Genomic DNA, 23,739 nt, shown 5'->3' with positions numbered 1-23,739 from the left:
TTTATGTCAACTTTCTAATATTGTAAGTAACAATATGCATATGAGGAGCATCGTTTCAAAACGTATTAAGTCCCCCAGTGGATGAGATTAAATTTGTTACTCTCTACTTATTTATCTTTCATGCTGTGAAGTCTGATGGTTCCAAGTCGTCATATTTGTAAACTGTGAAACCAGTACTTAAAAATGGTTTTGTGTAGTGTTTTGAAAACTTTTCCGGTTTACGAGTAATCCAGTTTTTCGTCGTTCATGTAAAAAAATTGTAAGTTGCACATAATACGTTTTGAAACGATGCTCCTCATATAAGGAATGATTTTAGAGAATGTGTTATCACTACAATGGAGTAAGACATCAATTTCAATAATGGTAATGCAAAGGATTTTTCATAGCCATCCGAAGTTGTTTTTAATTCTACTGCAAAAGTCCATTTTGTCAGTTACAATGTTCTTCCTTGGGACCGTCGATTTCTCATGTGAGAGGTAGCTGTAATGCTACTATAGAACTTGATGATGTCTTGCTATTAATTATGGATGACTTGTGTGCTGTTATAGTACTTGGGCATGATATACTCAAACTTCATTCTTCTATTGAAATTGCTTTTGGGGGACCTCGTGAACCCCTTTGTTTGTGGTCTTGCTACTGCTTCCATATCGCCTGTGTCATTATTTTCTAATCTCACTCAGGATTGTCATCCTATTGCTATAAAGTCTCGTAAACATTCACGAGAAGACAACAAATTCATAGAATCTGAAACCGCCAAACTTTTAAATGAAGGCATAATTGAAAAGAGTGCATCGCTGTGGAGGGCACAAGTTCTTGTTACTTCGAGTACTAATCATAGAAAGCGAATGGTTGTTGACTATTCACAAACCATAAATAAATTTACACTACTTGATGCGTACCCTCTTCCTAGTATTGAAAGCACTGTTTCAGAAGTAGCTAAATATCAATATTTTAGTACTGTCGATTTAAAGAGTGCATATCATCAGATACCCATTGTTGAACATGAGCGATCTTATACAGTTTTTGAAGCCTGTGGACAATTTTACCAATTTCTGCGAATTCCATTTGGTGTTACGAATGGCGTGGCATGTTTCCAGAGGGTGATTAATTCAATTATCAGCAATGAAAAACTAAATGGAGTATATGCTTACTTAGACGATATTACTGTGTGTGGTACTAGTCAACTAGATCACGATAAAAACTTGAGAAAGTTTCTCAGTGAAAGCAAATGTAAATTCTCTACTAAATCCATTAACCTCCTAGGTTATGAAATTATAAACAACACTATTAAACCTGATCCTGATCGTATTCGTCCTTTACTGGATCTACCTATTCGTAAAGATCAACAGTCAATAAAAAGAGCAATTGGGATGTTTTCACACTATGCTAAATGGGTACGAAATTTTTCTGATAAAATACGACCCTTAATACAATGCAGAGAATTTCCTATTCCTATTCATGTTTGTACTGCCTTCAAGGAAATAAAATCTGATATCGCCAAGTCAGTTGTAGTCTCTAGAGGAAGGAGTTCCATTCTTGGCTGAGACTGACGCTTCTGATTTTGCTATAGCTGCAACTTTGTCCCAATCTGGAAGGTCAGTAGCGTTCTTTTCTAGAACCCTTTCTGAAAGTGAACGCCGCCATTCTGCTGTAAAGAACGAGGCTTACGCTATTATTGAATCACTGCAAAAATGGAAACATTACCTAATAGGACGCCCATTTTCGCTGTTAACCGATCAAAAATCAGCATCTTTCATGTTTTTATTGTACTAAACATGGAAAAATAAAAAATGAGAAGATTGAAAGCTGGAGATTAGAATTATCATGTTACAAATTTGATATTGTCTATCGTCCTGGAAAGGATAACACAGTAGTTGATACATTATCCAGAGTCTGCTCATCCTCATCTGCTAGAATGCCTACTCTTTATCAGCTTCACCAGGCTCTCTGCCATCCTGGTGTAGTGCGAATGGCACATTTTATTCGTTGTGCTAATTTCCCGTATTCCTTAGAAGATGTCAAGATGACTGCATCATGTCCGGTGTGTGCAGAAATTAAACCTCATTTCTACAAAGGAGAAGATCGACTAATTAAAGCAACATCACCTTTCGAGCGTCTGAATATAGATTTTAAAGGGCCAATACCTTCAAAAACTAGCAATGTATACTTACAATTGTCGACGAGTATTCCAGATTTCCATTTGCATTCCCTTGCAGTGATGTTACAATTTCGACGGTCATACACAGATTATCAACTTTATTCTCGATTTTTGGGAGTCCGTCATTTATCCATTCTGATGGAGGCTCTGCTTTTATGTCGCAGCAACTTCAACAGTATCTTTGTTCACAAAGAATAGCAACTAGCCGCACTACAGCATATAATCCCCAAGGGAACGGACAGATTGAGAGATATAACGGAATAATTTGGAAGACTATAGAACTGACCTTAAAATCTCGAGGTCTTCCAGTTATACAATGGGAGACTGTTCTTCAGGAATCCTTAAATGCTATTCGATCTCTGTTATGTACAGCAACTAACACAACACCACATGAACATATGTTCTCACACTCCAGATGCTCTGCAAATGGATGTATGCTACCGACATGGTTGACAACACCGGGAACTGTAGACATGAGAAGAAACGTTCATGCAAGCAAGTTCGATCCATTAGTTGAAGAAGCTCAGTTGATAGAGGCAAACCCTACCTGTTCTTATGTCCGAACATCTAATGTAAGAGAGATGACTGTATTGAATCGACAACTTGCTCCGAAAGAACAGATGTCTGTTTTTGAGGAGTGGGATGGAATTCAAATGGAAGACGTCGAAAATAATGACAACCAGAATACAGCTATTTCTAAACCTTCACAAAGCCTGAGAATAACAGAAAGGAGTGATTCCAATTTGAATGAGTCTTATGGAAGAATGGCGAGACTAAGTCAAACGAGAACAATATACCGGTATCTCGTTCTGGCAGAGTAGTGAAACCTCCGAGTTACTTACTGGACTATATTCAATACTGATCTGGGGGAGAATGTAATGAGTTTTATAGTTAAATCGACCATATCCATAATGATCGATTCTTCTGTTTTGTTTATGTATCCAAGGTATTTGTTGATGTAACCAGGTAGCTAGATTTATATGTCGAATAAAGCCAACACAAAGATCCCTAAAAAGTTAGTACTAATTTATAAAACTGGTATATCAAGTGAAGAGAATTCACCATGTTGACATAACCTGTTTGCATCAACATTTAAGTTCAGAATGGAAGCTATTTTAAGATTTAGTAAAGAAGAATTTAGGATAAACTTCAGAACGCGGTTACCTTCATTACTTGTAGGTAGAAAATTCACAACAGTCCCTCCTATGAAATGTACATACAGTTATATTACTTCCCCTTGTAGATAGTTGATAAAAACAATTCAATACAACTCAGTATAGTAAGAATTAAATAAATAAATGCAAATTGCATGTGCTGGGTATCATACATAACACTATAATGTATAATTGCGAATAAAGGAATATAAGGTAAATACAGTAAACATAACCTATAATTTCTATACCGGTATGGCATCATAACGTATGTAAAGGCAGGACATCTTAATTGCAAGATTAGATACTGTAAGAGTAACGAAAACTAGGCTATACGGTACCATTTTATAATTTTCGTATATATTTTTATCTCTTTGTTTTTGGTTCAAATTTTGTATATTATCAAACATAGTATTATTTATAATGTAGATTATTCTCACATACAAAGGGAGCAATAATTTAAATTACGGTAAAAAATAAGTCTGATTACAAAGTTAAAGCACTTGGGCCTAATCACAACTTAATTTACATGCCAGTTAATGTTCTACTACACAAGTACCTATATTATTATACATATTTACTGTTTATAACACCAAAAATTCACTTTACCACATTAAAGGGCCCAATATTTAATCGAAATAAAGGCAGGTATCACATACGAACTTTGCCTGCATCAACGTAATTTTCACACCAAAAATAATAATTCTGCAGTGCTTGGGAAAAGTGACATAAGTCCGTTTCCACAAACCTTTCTTGATAATTTGACAACTTACACTGGTTTATGTCGATTTGATTTTTTTCTGTATGAATTATTGTAATGGGAGAAATACTTATGTATTTTTTTCCAAGCGAGCAGAAGTTCCGTAAGTTGTCAATAAATTATCAAAAAAGGTTTGTGGAAACTAACTTGTGTCACTTTTCCCAAGCACTGCAGAATATACAAGTCGCAAGTGAATGTGTCTCATTATCATTGTTTCAAATGTTACTAACGTAATTACACTACATTTTAGAGAAATATACCTTACTATTTCTGCTCACCAACTAGTTCATATTGTAGATAGAACCAACGATCCCAACATTATAAAGAGCTCCATGGATAAAACTAGAACTCACAACGGCTTAACGCACTGCCATCTTGATCTACTACAGGCCGTAAGGCAGACCACGTGACTCACTTAACAGCTGATTGCGAAGGGCGGCCTTTCAACGATATGAATCGTTGCTTACGAGATTATACAAGCTAGCGCATAGAGCTTGAAAAACGAGTCTGAAGCGGTTCCCTCGTAATGCCAATTCCGCCGCTCGGAGCGCTGTTCTGCCCTATATATTCATAGCAGAACACTTAAAAGACATTGACATTTGGGACATTTAAAGGACTCATCATTGCTTATTAAATGCTTCGTACAATATTTTATGGACAATAGACGTAATTTGCAAACTTCTACTCCTCAATTATATTACAATAAAAGGCTATCATTCTTGATATTAAAACATATTACATATAAACTGAGGGACTGTCTGCTCTGTACTTCAGTTCATACACCAAACATTTCCGGAAATAAATTAAATTGACATCTTACATATACGCACTATAGCCTACCCTTTTCACCTAATATTATTAATATTGTTATTAAATAAGATATTGCAACTAATTAAGGTACTGCATTATCTTTAATTTCCTTGAATTCATAATTACGCATTTGCAAGGCCTAACTTTTCCCTCTCTTAAAAAAAAATACGGACGTCACAATAACTGAGAAGTATAATTATTGCGCGATTTTTTCTTGCAGTGGTGAAAACATTTCTATAGGCCTACTGATTAATCTATTGAGCATAGTAATAGTAAACGCTGTAGTATTTTAGTGCGTGTACGCCTACTTAGCTCTTGTAAAACGAAATTTTCACTTTCACTTTCAACGGAACACTCACTTATATTCAGTTTTTGTATCTTGCAGTAAATTATCCATTTGTGATCATCTTTCCAATATAACCTCCCATTGAAACGACCACTTAAAATCATGAGCTAGAATTTATTATTTTAAACACATTTCCACGTACATACTGTTATAATTGTTATGAACCACAATACAAAAGACAACACTGTGAAATTGGATTAATTTACCAAGATCAACATCAATACCGGTAGTATAAAATCACATATAGGCCTAGGCTATATTATTTCATTACTTTATGGTATTAATTAGAAGAATTAATTTTGAAGAATTTACAAATATGCTGAAATAATTTATGACACCTCTTATAGAAATGTAAAAATATGTATGTACATTTTGAAACAATGGGTATAGCACCACTCGAAAATGTTGAGCATTTTAACAGTAACTTGTAAATTGTTCCATCACGTTGTCTATAGTGTTCATTTATTGTAGCACTTTTAGAACGAACGTGGTTCACATACATAAAAAGAAATGACGATGGAATGAGTCGAACACATACCGTTTTCTTTAATATTTAGCAAATGATGAAGTTGAATATATACTGTTACTTCATATCCTAACATAAGTAGAGTTGCCACCATAGATGTAACACCTGAAATGAATATAAAATAAATTAATGTATTGGTAATGATACAAGAATAAAAAGAAATTAGGCTAGACATAACCTCACAAAATTACAAACACATGCTAAAACAAAAACAAAAAAAAAAACCTTTACGTATCCGTATATAATAAAACTAGATATTCCAGATATAATTTGTTTCACACGATAACCACCTCAGCCTATTTCGGCAGCAGCCAGTATTAGTTACAGTTTGAGGTGCATTACCTAATCTCATACTAACCTTGTTAAGTTCTCTAACCTAATTCACTGATAATTACATAACAATACACAGGTCTAAAATACAGACAAATACACATTAATTATCTAATAAGTACAGCATGAAGATAATTCATTACTTTTGTCGGTATTTTCTAAAAGAGAAAGGGGAAACAGTAACAACATTATCTTCAATGTTTACATCACGTCGTTCACATTTTCATTAGGCCTATATTAGTAATGCTTGGTAAGTGAAACAATGCATGAAATTGTTTTACATTTCGGGTCACATCATTCGAGAGTCGGGAAATGCAATTCGCCACTTTTAACATAGCATTGCTTGTTATATGAGAGAACTTTGAGATTTACCTTAACATATAAAGATACGACCTGTTGGTACCGAGTTCTTCACATAGCAAAACACAGACAATTTTCGAATATAACTTAGCTGAACAAACTTCAAATAACACTGTAATATGCTTGGCATATTTATAATATTCGTACTCAATCAGTAATGCACAATTAATCGAACTATTTTCACGATGCACAATGCTTTGTAATGGTACTATTCATCATTTCCTAGGGCAGAGAGGCGAACCTAGCGGCAGAAATTGTCATGACTCACAGAGACCTACTCTCGATCGTGCTATGCGCCAGCTTGTGTAATCCCGTAAGCAACGATATGAATAGTTCGAGTGCATGAAGAATAACATATATCTGTCTGAAATGTAGTGTAATTGCATGAGCAAAATTTGAAACAGTGATTGTGAGACATAATTCACTTGCAACTTGAGGTATAATATTATTTTTGGTGTGAAAATTACGTTGTTGCAGGCAAAGTTCGTATGAATACCTGCCTTTATTTCGATTAAATATTGCGCCCTTTATATAGTTAAGTGAATTATAAACAGTAAATATGTGTAATAATCGTAAGCAACGGTAATAATATACATGTAAAAGTGAAACATTGACTGACATGCAAAGTAAGTTGTGATTAGGGCTAAGTGCAGCGTTACTGATGTTACTCTTGTCTAATCCATTATTGTTACTTTACCGTATTTGTTTTATTAAATTTAAATTATTGCGCCCTTTTTATGTGTGAATAACCTACATTATAAATAATACGATGTTTGATAATATACACAATTTGAACTAAAAACGAGATACATATAGTATATTACGAAAAATTATACAGTATAGCTTTAATTACTGTTACAGTACCTAATATTGTAATTAATTGAAATAAAGCACGCACGCTTCATTACGAAATTCTTGCACATTCATTTATGCTCGTTTCAATAATTTTCAGTTGCATCGCACGCATATTTTGTGTTGCAATTATAGGTTATGTTTTCTCTATCAATACTTACCTTATTTCCATATTCGAAGTTATGCATTATAATAAAGCACCTGGAAGACAGACGACAAAAAGCAAAAGACATTAACCATAGACTCCTCAGCACCCCAGCGATGACAAACAGCGAATGGAAGGAAGCAGACTACCACCTGCGCCATCTATACACGAGAGTTGCAGCCCATGGACTACATCATCGAATATGCCTAACCAAGGGATACCACAGCCCCACCGAATGTGACAGCTTAGTTGAACATTATCGCCATGTCGAGGAAACTGTCAGCACATTCCTACTATGTCCCGTATCCCAGTACATTTGTTTAACGAGCCCGTCAGAAGTCAAAACCATTATTAAACGCCTTAAACCTAAAAAGGCACCAGGTCCTGATAAAATTAACAACATGGAACTTAAAAACTTATCTAGAAAGGCACTTATGTATATTACCAAGCTTTTCAATCAGTGTATAGCTCATCGATATTTTCCAGATGCTTGGAAACTTGCATATATTACTGCCATTCCCAAACAAAAGAAAAATCCAAAGGTTCCAGCAAATCGCAGACCAATAAGTTTGATTAATGCCCTTGGCAAAGTATTTGAACGAATTCTTATGACCAGACTTCTACAAAGTGCACCAAACCTTATTCCACCCTATCAGGCTGCATATCAACAAGGTCTCTCTACAACACACCAACTGCTGCGTCTTGTTGAACAAACAACTATCGGTTTCAACAACAGAGCTACTACCGTAGCAATATTTCTCGATGTCAAAAGTGCATTTGACTCTGTGTGGCATACTGGTATAATTTATAAATTAATCTAATCAGAGGTTCCTGATGCACTGATTCATATTATTGCTGATTTTCTTCGGAACAGACGTTTCTGTGTTAAGGAAGACGGCTGTTTATCAAGACAAAAGAAAATTCAAGGAGGAGTTCCGCAAGGCTCAGTACTGGGCCCTTACTTATATTGTGCATATACTTCAGATCTTCCAGAAACTGACGTCACCAGGTTAGCCTTATATGCAGATGATACACTAGCATGCACTACACATCGTAATGCCGATCTAGCCATTGGTCGACTTCAACGGCATGTCCACCTTATAGAAGAATGGTTCCAACATTGGCGCTTAACTGTAAATACAATGAAGAGTCAAGTCATAGCCTTCAGTAGAACTCGAAGTGTACCACAAACTAAACTCACACTGTATGGTACTGCCCTTGAATTTAAGGATTCTGTTAAGTATCTTGGAATCCATTTGGATAGTCGTCTGTTATGGCATACCAACATTGCAAATATACGAGCAAAAACAAAAGCAAGAATGGTACAACTGTATCCCCTTTTAAAAACACGTGCATTGTCAACATCTAAAAAAGTAACAATTTATAAATTGCTGATTAGATCAGTGCTTTTGTATGGTTCTACAGTATGGGGATACGCACCTGAGACAACATTAGATCCCATTCGAATTGTACAAAATAAAGTATTACGTGTAATTCATAACAGCGGGTGGTACACAAGAAACGAAGAGATACATCAAGATCTAAAAGTGGAAAGTATCCCAGTTATCATTAGGAGATTCGCTGAAACATTTTATAAACAGGCACATTCCCACCAAAATGTGTATGTATCAAAACTAGGAACTTATAACCCTCAGTACTACACAAGACATTGTACACCTTTGTTCCTCTTCTCATAGTTATCTGTCAAATTTGTTTTCACGCTGTTCATCCTGGTTATGACGGGAGTGCAGCATCATAAATGAACTACCTCTCAGCAATAAGTAAAAGTAATTAGGAACAGTCGGGAGATCACCCAAGATTCCGATACTGTATCCAAAAGTTGACCAATTAAAAAAAAAAAAAAGCCCCACCGACGGATGTCAGTGCACCATATGTGGAGGACCCTGCGATACGTCATATCACATTATCGAATGCAAAGAAAGAACTGACACTATCCCACTATGCAAACGATGCTAACTTTCCTTAATTGTACTTATATACACTGTTTAATAAATATAATATTATTAAGCATAACACTACGTATACTATTTGTCTACATTTCAATTGTATTTATTCGTTTCATACGTTACTCTAATCTGAAGTCTGAAAATTCAAAAAAATTTCAAAATTTTAAAATTCTATTTTTAATTCAAAAAAATTTTGAACATTTTTAAATTAAAAAAAATTAGCAATAGTTTTCAAAATTAAAAAAATTACAAAACAAAACAAATTGAAAAAAATTACAAAATTAAAAAAAAAATGAAAATGTAAAAAAATATCAAAATTTAAAAAATATCAAAAGTTTAAAAAATTTCCAAAATATCACAATTTTTCAAAATTCAACATTTTTAAATATTTTTCAAAATGCCGAAAATTTACAAAAATTAAAAAATTTGTCAATATTGTTTAAAATTTAAAAAAAATTCAAAATTTACAAACATTTTCAAAATTCCAATTTCAAAATTTTGAAAAATATTCACTTTTCAAAATTTTTCAAAATTTCAAAAATTTTCAAAATTAAAAAATATAAAAGTTTTCAAAAATGTTCTATATTTTTCAAAATTCCAAAAATTTTCAAAATCTTCCAAAAATTTTGAAAAATTCTCAAGATTCAAGAAACTTACAAAATTTTCAAAAGTTTTTAATTTTTTCAAAATTTTGCAATCTTCAAAATTTACCAAAATTAAAAAAATATAAAAATTTCCACAAAATTTTCAAAATTTTCACAATTCAAAAAATATTAAAATTTCGGAAATTTTCAAAAATCAACAAAATTTTTCAAAATTCAAAAAGATTTCAAAACAAAAAAAATTCAAAATTTTTTAAAAATTCTCAAGATTCCAAAAATTTTAAAAAATCTTAAAAGATTTTCAACATATTTAAAATTCCAAAACTTTTCAAAATATTTCAAAATTAGAAATTGCAAAATTTTCAAAAATTTTTCAAAATTTTCGAAAATATTTCAAATTTTCAAAGTTCCAAAAAATTTCCAAATTCAAAAAATACTGTTTCAAAGGTTTTTAAAATTCCAAAATTTTTCAAAATTTCCAAAAATTTTCAGAATTAAATTATCAAAATTTTTCCAAATTAAAAAAAAAATCAAAATTTTCCAGACTTCAAAAATATAATTTTCAAAATTTTTCGAAATTAAAAAAATTAAATATTTCAAAATTTTCAAACATTTTTCAAAATTCCAAACATTTTCAAATTTCAAAAAATCTCAAGTTCAAAAGAATTAAAAAAATTCCGAAAATTTTCAAAATCTCTCAAAAATAAAAAATATCAAAATTTTGAAAATTCCAAAAATTTTCATCTTCAAAATAAAATTTCAAAATACAAAAAAAAATGTTTTTCAAAATTTAAAAAGATTTTGAATTTTTTAAATTCTTAAAATTCCAAAAAATGTCCAAATTTTCAAAATTAAAAAAATTTCTAAATTTTCAAAATTTCTTCAAAATTGAAAAATATCGTTTCAAAAAATTTTGAAAACTCCAGAAATTTTCAAAATTTTAAAAAAACTTCCGAATATTCAGATAAAAATTTCAATTTTTTTTTCAAAATTCCAAAATTTTGCAAATTTCAAAAATTTTCAAAATAAATTTTCAAAACTCAAAAATATTCAAAATTTAAAAAATTTTCAACATTCCAAAAATTATCAAAATTTCCAAAAATTGTCAATATTTTTAAAATTCCAAAAATTAAAAACATTATCAAATTTCCAAAAAATTTTATAATTCAAAAATTGTTTCTAAAATTTCAAAATTTCAAAAATATTAAATAATTTTCAAGTCAAAAAAATTTCAATTTTCAAAAATTTCCAAAATTCCAAAAAAAATTTCATAATCTTTCGATATATTAAAAAAAATGTCAAAATTAAAAAACTCAAAATTTTTCCAATTTAAAAAAAATTCAAAATTTTCAGAACTTTTCAAAATTCCAAAAATTTTTCAAAATTCAAGGAAGTTTAAAAATTTTCAAACAATTTCGAAATTTTTCAATATTCCAAAAATTTCCAAATTAAAAAATATCAAGTTTCAATTTTCTAATTTAAATTTCAAAATTTTGAATAGTTTTCAAATTTTTTCAAAACCAAAATATTCAAAATTATCAAATATTTTAAATATCCGTAAAATGTTCAAAATTAAAAAATTTTTCAAAATGGGAAAAAATGTTCAAAATTTTCAAAATTAAAAATTGCAAAATTAGTCAAATTTTAAAAAAATTTCTAAATTCAAAAAAAATTTTTAAATTTTCAAAATCCCATAAATTTTAGTTTCTCAAAATTTTTTGAAATTTTTTCAATTTAGAAATTTAATTTCTAAAAATTTTGAAAATTTGTCATTTTGAAAAATTTTGAGAAATTAAAATTTATGGAATTTTGAAAAAATTTCAAAATATTTTGAAAATGTTCATAATTTTCAAAAATGAATAAAACTTCAAAATTCAGAAAAATTTTAAAATAAAAAAAATTTCGAAATTTTCAAAAATTTTCCAAATCCCAAAAATTAAAAAAAAAAATAATTCAAATTTTTGTAAATTCCAAAAATTTTCAAAGTTTTCAAAATTGCAAAAATTTACAAAATATTTCAAAATTAAAAAATTTCAAAATTGTCAAAATTTTCAAAAGTTTTCCAAAACTCAGAATTTTCAAACTTCAAAAAATATCAAGCTTAAAAAAATTTAAAAATTCGAAAATGTTTCCAAGTTGAAGAAAATTTCAAAATTTTCAATAATTTTCAAAATTTAAAAAATTTTTCAAATTCAAAACAATTTCAAATTTTTCAAATATTTTTCAAAATTGCTAAAATTTTCAATATTCAAAAATTGTTGAAAATTCGAACAATTTTAAAAATGTTTCAAAATTCAAGAAAATTTCAGTTTTCAGCTTTTTAAAAAATTCGTTTTAAAAATTTTTCAAAATTCCAAAAGATATCAAGTTTAAAAAATTTTCAAAATTAGAATAATTTTGTACAAATTTTCAAAATATTTCAGAATTCAAAAAATATCAAGTTCAAAAGAATTTTCAAAATTCCAAAATTTCTCAAAAAAAAATATCAAAATTTGGAAAATTTCAAGAATTTTCAAATTTTTGTAATATTGAGGAATTTTCAAATTTTTCCAAATTTTTTTTTTCAAAATACCAAAAATTTTCATTTTCAAAATTTTGAAAAATTAAAAAAAGTTTCGAAATTTTCCAAAATTTTGAAAATTCAAATAAATTTCAGTTTTCCAAATTCAAAAAAATAATTCGAAATTTTAAAAGAATTTTAAAAATTCTTAATTTTCAAAATTGAAAAACAAGTTTCAAAAATTTTGAAAATTCCAAAAATTTTCAAAATTTAAAAAAATCGAAAAATTTCATAATTTAAAATTTTCTTTCAATATCCAGAAAAATTTCAAAATTTTAAAAACGTGTTTTTCATGTCCTAAATTTAAATTACCAACACTCACACATGTAGGTTAATAAGTTATTTGAACAATACATTGTTACTTTACAAAACATTCTCGTGGATAACATTGAATTAATGCTATGTTGTGTGTGATGAGTTGGCCTGTCAGGAATATATCATTTTGTAATATGAATTATTGTAATTATATTTATATTGGTAATTCAAACTTCAATAGCGTACCTTTGTTATTAGAGCGCAACATTCGTCATTGACCTGTAAGTTTGAGGTGCATGGACAATCAGGTAAGATAACCTATTCAGCATGAAAAAATAGAGGCAACACTTCACAGTGGGAACAGGTTACTGAATGAAAATGCATAGAGCATCAGATGGGGTGAAAAATCCCCTATATTTAGAAACAATCCCCCTTGGGGCAGTATGGTCTAAACTCCAAAATACACATTTTAAAAACGAAATAAAATAATAAATTAGAACAAGACAATGTTCCTAATAAATATCACAGTGCAACAGAGTACGGTACTCACCCTCAGATCGGCATATTATTGCTGATTCTGTTCACATTCTTCTTCCGCAACCAGCAGCCCAGCTTTTTGTTGTCTCTTGAATCCTTGTTGTAAGCTACGGGTACACATTTTCATTGAACAGTATCAATATTTCGTCGATGATTGGATAGTTGTAACACTTTTTGTTCATGTTGCTCATGTCAAGTTTCTCCCGCACTAGAGACAACACTGTTTTTGCTGATAGTTTTTCTTTTATTCGTTTTTATATCACTAACCATTGAAAAATAACTTATGCACTCTACAGCTGCATTAGAATGAGGCAAAGAAGCAAATTTTGGATAGTTTTCCTAAATTTTTAAACAAAAATTCAGAATTGAAATTGTGACATTCTTCTATTTGCTTCCAAAATTCTAGTGCAGGAAAATTTAGATAAGCAGTTTTCTCTTCAGAAGAGAAGTAATTGAGTAAAAGACTCCATTCATTTAATACTGATTCTTGGTTTACTTTTGTCTTATATTTATCAACTAGTGAAGTAAGTGTGATACTAGACCTTTCTACAATCTTACTGACACCTAAGTTAATGCAATTTCTGGATCTAGAAGTCAAATTACTTACAACATCTTGTTGAGGGGCAATCTTTACAAGGATTCATTGAAAGGTACTTGATAGAATTCCAAACATCGTAATCTGAACTTTTACTTTATCATCAGATGGCTTTCCTGTAAAAAGAAGGGTCATTCTGGGGACATTTTTCAACTGTAATGCATTTTTTATGCGAGAGCGTGGAGCTGTGTCTTTCTAATTCACTCTTACCGGTCGATAGTTCCTTTTTGCAAAAAAAAAAAAAAAAAAAAAAAACATTTTATTTTATAGGGATCATTAGATTTAGCCAACCAACCTTTAAAATGAGGTTCCTCCAACCATGATTCAACGAATGATTGTTTCCGCCAAGATTTCTCACTTTTAGATAACTCTTTCCTGATTTCACGTTTTTTTTTTCGGCGTGAACGGTCCTTCTTGAGGATCACTCATTGTACCAATCAAATAAACACACGCTTAAAAATATCAGTAATTTAAAACTAAGAAAATAAACAGACACTTAAAAAATATCAACTTAAAACTATGGTCATAATGTACAACATGTACATTTTTCCCGGCTGTTAACACAAGAACTGAAACTACAGTATATCCCTAACGTACTCAAGTTCGCAACAATTTACTCTCTACTGACGTACTGAATGATTTGAATATAAAGCGGGAAGACGTAAACGACAATGGTAAATGGCAGCCCAAGGCTTCTCATAGGTTTGCATTAGTATCGAACTTGTTGGCGAGGGATCGACGGAGAAAGGAGAGCGATTCTGACGTCACAAGATATCTGAGGGCGCCAAAGCTAAAATGCTTCAAAGCAGTATCTCATGTTTTTTCTTGTTTATGTTGTTTTGAATGCATTATGCCAGGTAAAGGTGTGCTGTTGCGGTATGCAACGATGAAAATAAAGAGTTGTCTTTCTTTACCATTCCTAAAGATTTAGGAATTAGAAAAAAAAATGGGTAATTGTGTGCAAAAAAACAGGATAAATTCAATCTTATACAAGCAGATTATGCTTTGATCAATTTAAAGATGACGATTTTGATCCAGATTTTCGAGAAGCTTTAATGAAAATAAAGTCGAAACGATCGAGAATGTTAAAGCCTACAGGTAAGTTTAAATAAATCACGTAGGCCTTCTCTTCTACTATCACAAAAAACTTGCTAATTTCTTAGATACAAACCCTGAATTATGATAATAGGGGAACATAAATATATTGTAAGTTCACAGGGCTAACGGCTTCGAAGCTGGGTACCTGGTTCTAATGAAGTGCACTGGTAGCAATCTAAAACATGGGGGCATGAGATAGTTACTCTGCCTGCCATTAAAAATTCACTTCACTAAATCCCCAAGGTAAATATATATATATATATATATATATATATATAAGTAGCCTACATTAATACCAGCTTTGCATAATAATTAGATTATGTTCATCTACTGTCCGCGCAACTTATCTGGGCAGCTAAAAGAGAGAGGCGCGAGGTGTAGAGGGGCAGGAGAGGCGGGTAAAATACATTTGCTTGCTTAGTGTGATCTGTACTTACAGTAATTTTGCGTTCTGTGAAGAGATATTTACGCAATGGCCAGTAGTAATACGAGATGCAACAAGGTAATATGTGCCTTCTACACTCGAGGTTGCTGGTTCGATCCCGGCCGAGGTCGATGGCATTTAAGTATGTGTAAATGCGACAAGCTCATGTCAGTAGATTTACTGGCATGTAAAAGAACTCCTGCGGGACAAAATTCCGGCAAACCGGCGACGCTGATATAACCTCTGCAGTTGCGAGCGTCGTTAAATAAACCATAATTTAATTTTAATATAGCGTACACAGTAAGGAGAGGGAGATAATAAGGTCAGTGGTTGTTTGTTGCGATCAAGAGGCAAAAGAGAAATGTCTTACTTACTTACTTACGACTTTTAACAAACCTGGAGGTTCACTGCCGCCCTCACATAAGCCCGCCAACGGTTCCTATCCTGAGCAAGATTAATCCAGTCTCTACAGTAATCATATCCCACCTCCTTCAAATCCATTTTAATATTACCTCCCATCAATGTCTCGGCTTCCCCAAAGGTCTTTTCCCTCCAGCATCCCAACTAACAGTCTATATACATATCTGGATACGCCCATACGTCCTACATGTCTTGACCATCTCAAACGTCTGGATTTAATGTTTCTAATTATGCCAAAGAAACATTTTGACGTTCCAAATTTGTTGGATACAATGCTTTCAATTAGAGAGAGAAACCATATTTTAAAAGATTATTCTTTTCTAGCAAGTATAGGTCTTTCAGTACATTAAATTATGCAACATGCATTCTCTCACACTCAACCATGTCTGGGAAATACAACTGAAATAAGTGTTGTTGCTTCAAAACCAATTTCTTGTAATCCAAGAATTACATTTTTCAGAATGATGAATAATGCATCACCATGAATATTACTGACAGGCAGAATATGGACAACATCTTTATAATGTGAATCATGAGAACACATGCACTTGTGGCACATTCATCACTGCACCGCCTACTACCCTGCCCTGCTTAAAATCCAATTTGGGGTTTAATGTGGACCTCATCCATTGACAATAGAACTAACTTGTCTTCTCGAGAGAGTAATGAAAATTTAGCCTACTTGTCATGTACTGCAGAAAATTGTCATTTTGCTCCTGCAGAGGATTTGAATACACTATTTTCAAAGTACGTGGAGCAGGAAGAGTTAAGTTCCTGGACCCACGTGGGGAGATATCGAATGAACCAATGAAGAGAAGATCAATAATTCCCAGGAATAGTTTTTTACCCTTTTCTTAGGTAGCAAATGTAGCTGTTCTTTTAAGAAGCTCAACATATGATTCTTCTCAGGAAACATACTCTCTAAATGTTGGAACAAACCATCAAGAACCGCCAAAGTTTCATCAATATCTTTGCTGTTATACATGGTGGAAGACGCATATACAGAATGTGCATTATGTATCAATGTTTCAATTTCTGTAAGAGTATTAACATGCTTTGGTAATGACATCTCTTTACAGCATTTGATTTCTACATTATTGACAAATAATGAAGCATACAAATCTTGTGTTATTCTAACACAGCAAGAAATATGAGGGTTAGGATCCTCGTTCATTAGAATGAAATACATGCATGTTTCTTTTTTTTATCAAGTCCCATTCAATATTAAGCCTATTGCCATCCAGTTTCAACTTCAATTCATCAAAATCTTTAAATGTAATTGCCTCAATATGTTCATTGTATGTACATAAACTGTTAGCAATTGCATTTGCTAAACACTGGTTTTCTATTGTATGTCTCTTGTCTTCTGGCTCTTCACGGCAGACAGCAGTGATGTCAGAGAGAGATTCAGGGCAGTTTGGGAACTGTGATGGAATGCATCTAAATTTTTTAAAATTTTGTAATTAATATTCTATTAAGAAAAAATGAATAGGCTATTTATTTACAGCATTGCAGACCTACCCTATCTAGAAATGAAATATAGAACTAACCTTTTATCAATCTTGGGTTTGACAAAGGTGCAGTGAGTAACTTTCCAATCTTTACATCAAACAGGCATGTAGTTCTTTCAATCTCATGTTCTCTAAAATGAAGTTCACACACCTACAAGACAATTCAAACTGGACCGTGAATGACCAATGAAAGGAGAGGTTATGTTACGTTTGCAAACTATGCTCTTATCCTTTAATGTTATTTTAGTATGAAAAGAATTCGGTACCAGTAAGCTAACATTACACATAACTTGGAGTTTTTCGTAGGAATAAAATCTTTCCGATGAATAGCTCTAATCCATTTTAAACTTTGTCTTCCTTGGTGGGAAAAGAGAAAACACACTCACTTTCGGTCCATTTAAGTAATTGCCTCTACAGTTCGGCACACTGCACTTTTGAGGCATTATGCCTTATAATGTGTTAATATTGCACCACTGGAATGTAATTTTACATGCACATTCATTTAAAACATAAAATAATCTCAACTAAAATCATGTGGAAAATGCCAGCTTCCCGCCTGAGCTTTAAACACTAGGCCAACTCCCAAACAGCATGACGTCACAACATATTCAGATTTTGTTGCAAGGCTTTCTTTGTAGGTGGTGTTGGTATAGCTTCCATCAGCTGACAGCAAAGAGTTTGTAATATAAGTATTACCCTAGATCATATATGTAACAGATATGTCGGGGTTATAGGCTTTGAGGTTTACAACTTTTGTCAGGTTTACTACGCTGCCATCTAGTTTTTACATAAGGAGTCACGTCATTATACCCATTTGAATTGCATTAGCGACTGTGCTGCCATCTCGTGTTCGTTTACGGCGGACGGGTGGCGATCCTGGCGGTTGTTCTCTTCAAAGTGCTGCCGATTCTAACGTAGGGAGGAGTTATCTGTTACATATATGATCTAGGGTATTACAAACTCTTAGGCCGGTTACACACTATACCGAGAGATGTGAAATGTGTGCCGAGAAATGCGCGAGCGAGGCGAGACAGCATTGTCCACACACAGCGCCGAGAAACGTGTAATCGAACCAAGAGTGCAGAATAGAAAATAGTTGCCAGTGTCGCGCGGTAGCCAGCTTAATTTTGTGGCTGCAAACCAAAAACATGTTTTTATCATATTATACAACTCATAGAAGCTAGTGAAACGAAAGAAAATTGTGCCTTTCTTTGTTGTAATTTTTCTGGAGAAATACCGTTATTCCCTCACTATATTAAACGGCATGTAGGAAATTGTATTTCACTTTATCGCGAAACGGAATGATACTGTTCACTTTTTCATGACCAGGAATAGCATTCTCTTCAGTCCAATAATGCAACCCTTTCATCACGAGTAGGCCTACAATGATGAAAACTGAATCCTTAATAAATTATCGTGTTGACTAGCAAGTAATACATACAGTAATATCTAATATAAAATCATATAGGGTACTTTTGGGATTGCCAGTGGGCAGTACCCATAAACAAGTGTCAAGTTATTTTATTTTTTTTCTTTTGTTTTCTTTTTCTGTTTGTTATTCCCAACTATAATGTATTTATTTATGTACAATAAAGTTTACTTCAATTATTAAAACAAAATCATATCTTTTCATTGCTAAGTATTATGTGATCATGAAGTCATAATTTCATTCGTAGCCAATATTATGTTGATTGGAATTGCAAATTAGAAACCTAACCTAATTAATGTATGATTAAATCGGTTATCTTCTTCCATATTTATTTTCTTCTTTTATTTGAAAACCTCCCCCGAATTTGGACATAACGAACAAAACTGTAAATTGATGTTTCAATAGAGAGGAAAATTATTTCAGGAGCATATTTTATTAGTGCTTTATTTACTATCACAATCATTTCACTAAAAAGGGATAAACATTTATTCAGCCATTGAGTTCAATAATTTGTTATAAATAAATGCTTTAAAATTTCTTTTCCTATCTACGATGTTACATTCCTTTTTCCGACGACGTCTTCAATTTAGTATTATTATAGTTATCGTCTCTGCATCATACTTATTTGTATGACACCGATAAATTTCAATGGCCGTTCTGACATATTAGAACAATTTTGGTATTTTATGAATTTAAAACAGCTGAAAAATGTTTTAGCGATATCTGTGTGTAATCATAATCGTTGACAGAGGTCGAATGTGTCTTGAAAAATTCGCTGGGCTAGCGATCAGAACGACAAATGTGTTTACCTCGCGCGAGGTGAGCGAGAAACTCGTTGTAGTGTGTGATGTTCCATTTAAAACAATGATTTCGATCTGACGCATTTCTCGGCGCACATTTCACATTACACGTCTCTCGGTATAGTGTGTAACCGGCCAGCTACGGTTTGGCTACGGCGATCTTCGCTGGAATTCTGTTCCGTTGATATGAATGTGCCTGGTTTCTTCACGGCGCGCCGCGGCGATGAACGTCAACGAACGTCGCTGGGCTTGACGAACATCGTCGGCGTTTGCCTTGGAGGCAAAAACCTGGCGATGATCGCCGAGAAACCAATTGTAAAATTACAGTAGGTCATGAATTAAATCATTTAATAACATGTGATTTATACATCATAATACCATAATGGCGGTAAAACAGAAATCTTTCTGCAATTTCTCCACTAATGAAGACGAGATATTAATTAATTAAACACAAATTCCTGTTCGACATGAGCCAAAAAGAAGAACCAACGTAAACAATACCAAATTTATATTTTGTAACAACCAGAACTGTTAATACAATTCAGGGGCGTATTTTGCGGGCTACCGGCGGTAGCCCAAGGAAATTACAAAAGAAAAAGTTTATAATATAACATAATGTAATAATTTTGTATTATTAGTTTTACCATAGTAGTTAAAATTAAAGTAATTGTTAGATATATTTTGTGTAATAATAGGGTCAGCGGTAGTCCAAACCCTTTAACCAGTATACGCCACTGATACAATTGAGTAAAATGATTCATAATAATTGAAGGACACACACGATGCGGCAGATTTAGCTACTGAAATAAAAGTTTCGGTATGAAATAGTAAGTGAAGTGGAATTCCGAGCAAAGGAGAGAAGTGCATTTTTTTTATTTGTAACATTATTTCCTAAATAAATGCTCCTAAATGAAAAAAATAACATTGTAAAAAGTAAAAATAAAGTGTTTATATAATTGGTTTTTACCTTAAAGTTATGCTTATCTTTCAGCTGGGCTTATTGGTTTGTGAATAAATGTTGTGGGTAATTTTAAAATATAATTTTCAATTGAACTTAAAACAAAATGAAATTGTTCGGGAGAAAGTCTGAAATATTCCTTAAAATTGGTGGGTTCATTTTCAAGATGTCTTAATATCAGTGAATTAAAACACACCTCTGTATATCTATTTCTAAACATGACATTAACTACTTTAATGATCCGTACTTGTTTTTCAAGGCAAAACTTATATTATAACGTTATCATATTGTCATCCACATATCAGCTGATTAGACACGGTCAACTATATAAAACAATTTGCTATTCATCTACGAAGTTCGCCGGTAAAGAAACCACTCTCTGACGATGACCGCTGGCGATTTCAATCGTCGGCGATGTTCGTTCGACGAAGATCGTCATAGCCAAACCGTAGCTTTAGCACAGACTGTGGTTATGATTTGTCCATGAGACATTTCCGTGGGAACGCTGAAAGATTGTATAAATCAACGAGATAGAAAGAGAATACTCTCTTTCTAACTCGTTGGTATAAATGAATAAATAACCCGAAAAGAGATCTAACCAACAAAAAATCGAAAGTTGAGTTCTTAGTGGAATAGTGATCTATCGAAGAAATGTCACCGCCTAGCGGACATAAAGTGACATAATTTCACTTTCAAAGGCTAGTTTTTTTTTGTTTCAATATTGGTATTCCGATCTATTTGTTCTAAAATGGCGGAAGTAGTGAAACGAGCTGTGAGTATTTGTGCTAAAAAACAATTAAATAAAGGCCGGAAGCGCAAAATAAACATTCATGAGTGGAAGTATAATAAGAATAAAGCCTTAAGGAATGCTGGGAAGCCATATATGAGTAGGAAAGGGTATTTTGTGCCGGGAAAATGCGTATCAGAAATGGTGAGTGGAACACTGATGTAACTGCAGTTTTGATTATAAGCTGTTTTTATTAGTTTTCAGATCTGTAGTCCGATTTATTGGTAATATTTCATTAAACATTTAGGCAACATCGTAACATACACATTACGTCGTGTGAAACTATTTGTAGAAACATGTTTTGTCGAATACATATTTCCGATATGAAAATTTATTGAAAACTAGGAGGGAAAAAATAATATTAATTTCACAAAAATACCACCAAAAATTCGCTTAACCACAAAGGGCGCAATATTTAATCGAAATAAAGGCAGGTATTACACATACGAACTTTGCCTGGAACAACGTAATTTTTGCACCAAAAATAATATTATACTTTAAGTTGCAAGTGAATTATGTCTCACAATCACTGTTTCAAATTTTACTGATGCAATTATACTACATTTCAGAGAAATATATGTTATTCTTCATGCACTCCAACTAATTCATATGGTTGAAAGGCCGCCCTTCGCGGATCACGTGGTCTACCTTACGGCCTGTATTAGATCACGATGGCAGTGCTTTTGTGCAATAAATTTCAATGTCGAAGTCGATAATCGCATGCACAATTGCACATTTGAGTGCCATGTAGAATGTAATAAAGTAAACTTGAGACAAAAATGTTGCTTTCATAAAAACGTTCATTTTGCGTGTAATGTATTGGAAACTTGTAATATTTATGCAACATGACATGTATGCTATTGGCAACAGTGCATTTGAAAATGCTTTCGAATTTGATCGCTTTCTGAACGCCCTCAGTTTGCAGTCAACTGTTTCATGTGTGCTAGAGGCAAGGGGACTAATGTATCTTTTTTTCGAAATATACAATAACGACGGATGTCAGAATTGCCGAAGTTCAATTGTACGAAGCAAAAAGGTTAGTTTTAATATATAAGTAATGGTAGAGATTGGGGCTAGAGTCAAATCTTGAAATAGTAAAGTGTTACAATTATAAATTAGTGAATTGAAATAATAAATACCAATTAAGGATACGAATTACAATGAAGTAGACTGTTGAAATCGTAGACAATTCGGACTAAGAAACATAACCATTACAGCTGTCAGTCAGAATCTGAACTATCATCGCTTAACTCATTTTCAAAATTAGGCCTATAGATGTACCTAATGTACACTTCTTTATGCAAGGATTGTTCCATGCTTGAAATGTATGAATCAGATGCAATTAACAGTATTAAAGACATCTTGATTAGTCTACTCGCGGGACATTAATATTCTAGTCACTTTGTTGAAAGAGCCCTTATGAACTCGCAGCCCACTATGTTGAGTTAAACTGGAGTTGTTAGATGTCTTTCTTCCGTTTATTTATCAGAGCCCAATGACTCCTACATTGGGTTTAGTATATTAACTGGTGCCTAGACCCTTACGTATGTCCGTTGTCCTAGCAGGAGGAACACGACTGCTCCAAGCCATCCAGATTGCCGAAGCAAGCTTCAGAGCTTTACCTGGGGAACATGAGGTGCATCCGTCTGAAGTGGTTGCTGCGTGACTGGGGGCTGGGCTCCGCATCGAACTCGCAGGCTCTACTCTGCCTGAGTGGCCACGCTTCTATCACGGAGGAGTCATGCTGTAGCTGCACACCTACCCCTGGACAACACAGCCTTTCAACAAGTACAGGTATGGAGGGCTCCACAATTGACCAGAGAGCTGTAATTGTTCAAGCGTGACATGGCAGTTATATGAGTTTTAACCGAATGCACTTATCATTATTGTGAATAAGAATTACCTCTAGTAATATTCAAGGTATAAAGTATTACCATGTATTTTGCAAATGCGTTGTCTACATGTTTTATTCGTTTTTGCAGACTTAATAAGTTAAAAACGCTATTTATGTTCTAAAATTATATTCTGCCAGATAAGGGACAACGAAATAGAGTTGTAATGTCAGTATTTTTGTTCATTAATTCAATTTTTTGGGTAGATAATTTTTGTCACTCTTGGGTCCATAAAAATATTTTTCTTCAGTTATTACAGATTTTTTCACATTTCGTTTTCTAGCAGTCATTACATACAGATAATGGTTTGCGCTTTTACAGTGCAAAATATTTTTTATTCGCAAGGTTAACAGATCTTGACGGGATGATAATAGCAGGACCTTCTAAATAGTACCGGAACTACTACTGGAAGCGGAAGTGATTAGACCTGTTTGACAGTGTAGCAGGTATCGCAATAATTGTGGAG

The 23,739-nt window shown here is 32.7% G+C and overlaps 1 protein-coding gene across 8 annotated transcripts in view; it reads right to left on the bottom strand.

Moving 5' to 3' along the window:
* Positions 1-4,498, bottom strand: part of Nthl1 (Nth-like DNA glycosylase 1) — a 65,476-nt gene extending 60,978 nt beyond the window's left edge. For 2 of the 8 annotated variants that reach the window (XM_069838782.1, XM_069838783.1), the window contains exon 1: positions 4,330-4,484. The gene's annotated coding sequence lies outside the window, so the exon portion shown is untranslated. Of the gene's footprint in view, positions 1-2,444; positions 2,624-4,329 lie in introns of all 8 variants that reach the window. The other 6 variants (XM_069838781.1, XM_069838776.1, XM_069838775.1 and 3 more) reach the window with 6 other exon arrangements.
* Positions 4,499-23,739: the final 19,241 nt, after the last annotated feature.

Source organism: Periplaneta americana, chromosome 11 (assembly GCF_040183065.1).
Source record: "Periplaneta americana isolate PAMFEO1 chromosome 11, P.americana_PAMFEO1_priV1, whole genome shotgun sequence".
Classification (NCBI taxonomy): Eukaryota; Metazoa; Arthropoda; class Insecta; order Blattodea; family Blattidae; genus Periplaneta; species Periplaneta americana.
Note: the sequence above shows the minus strand (reverse complement) of the source record. Positions and strands in the feature narration are given on the sequence as shown.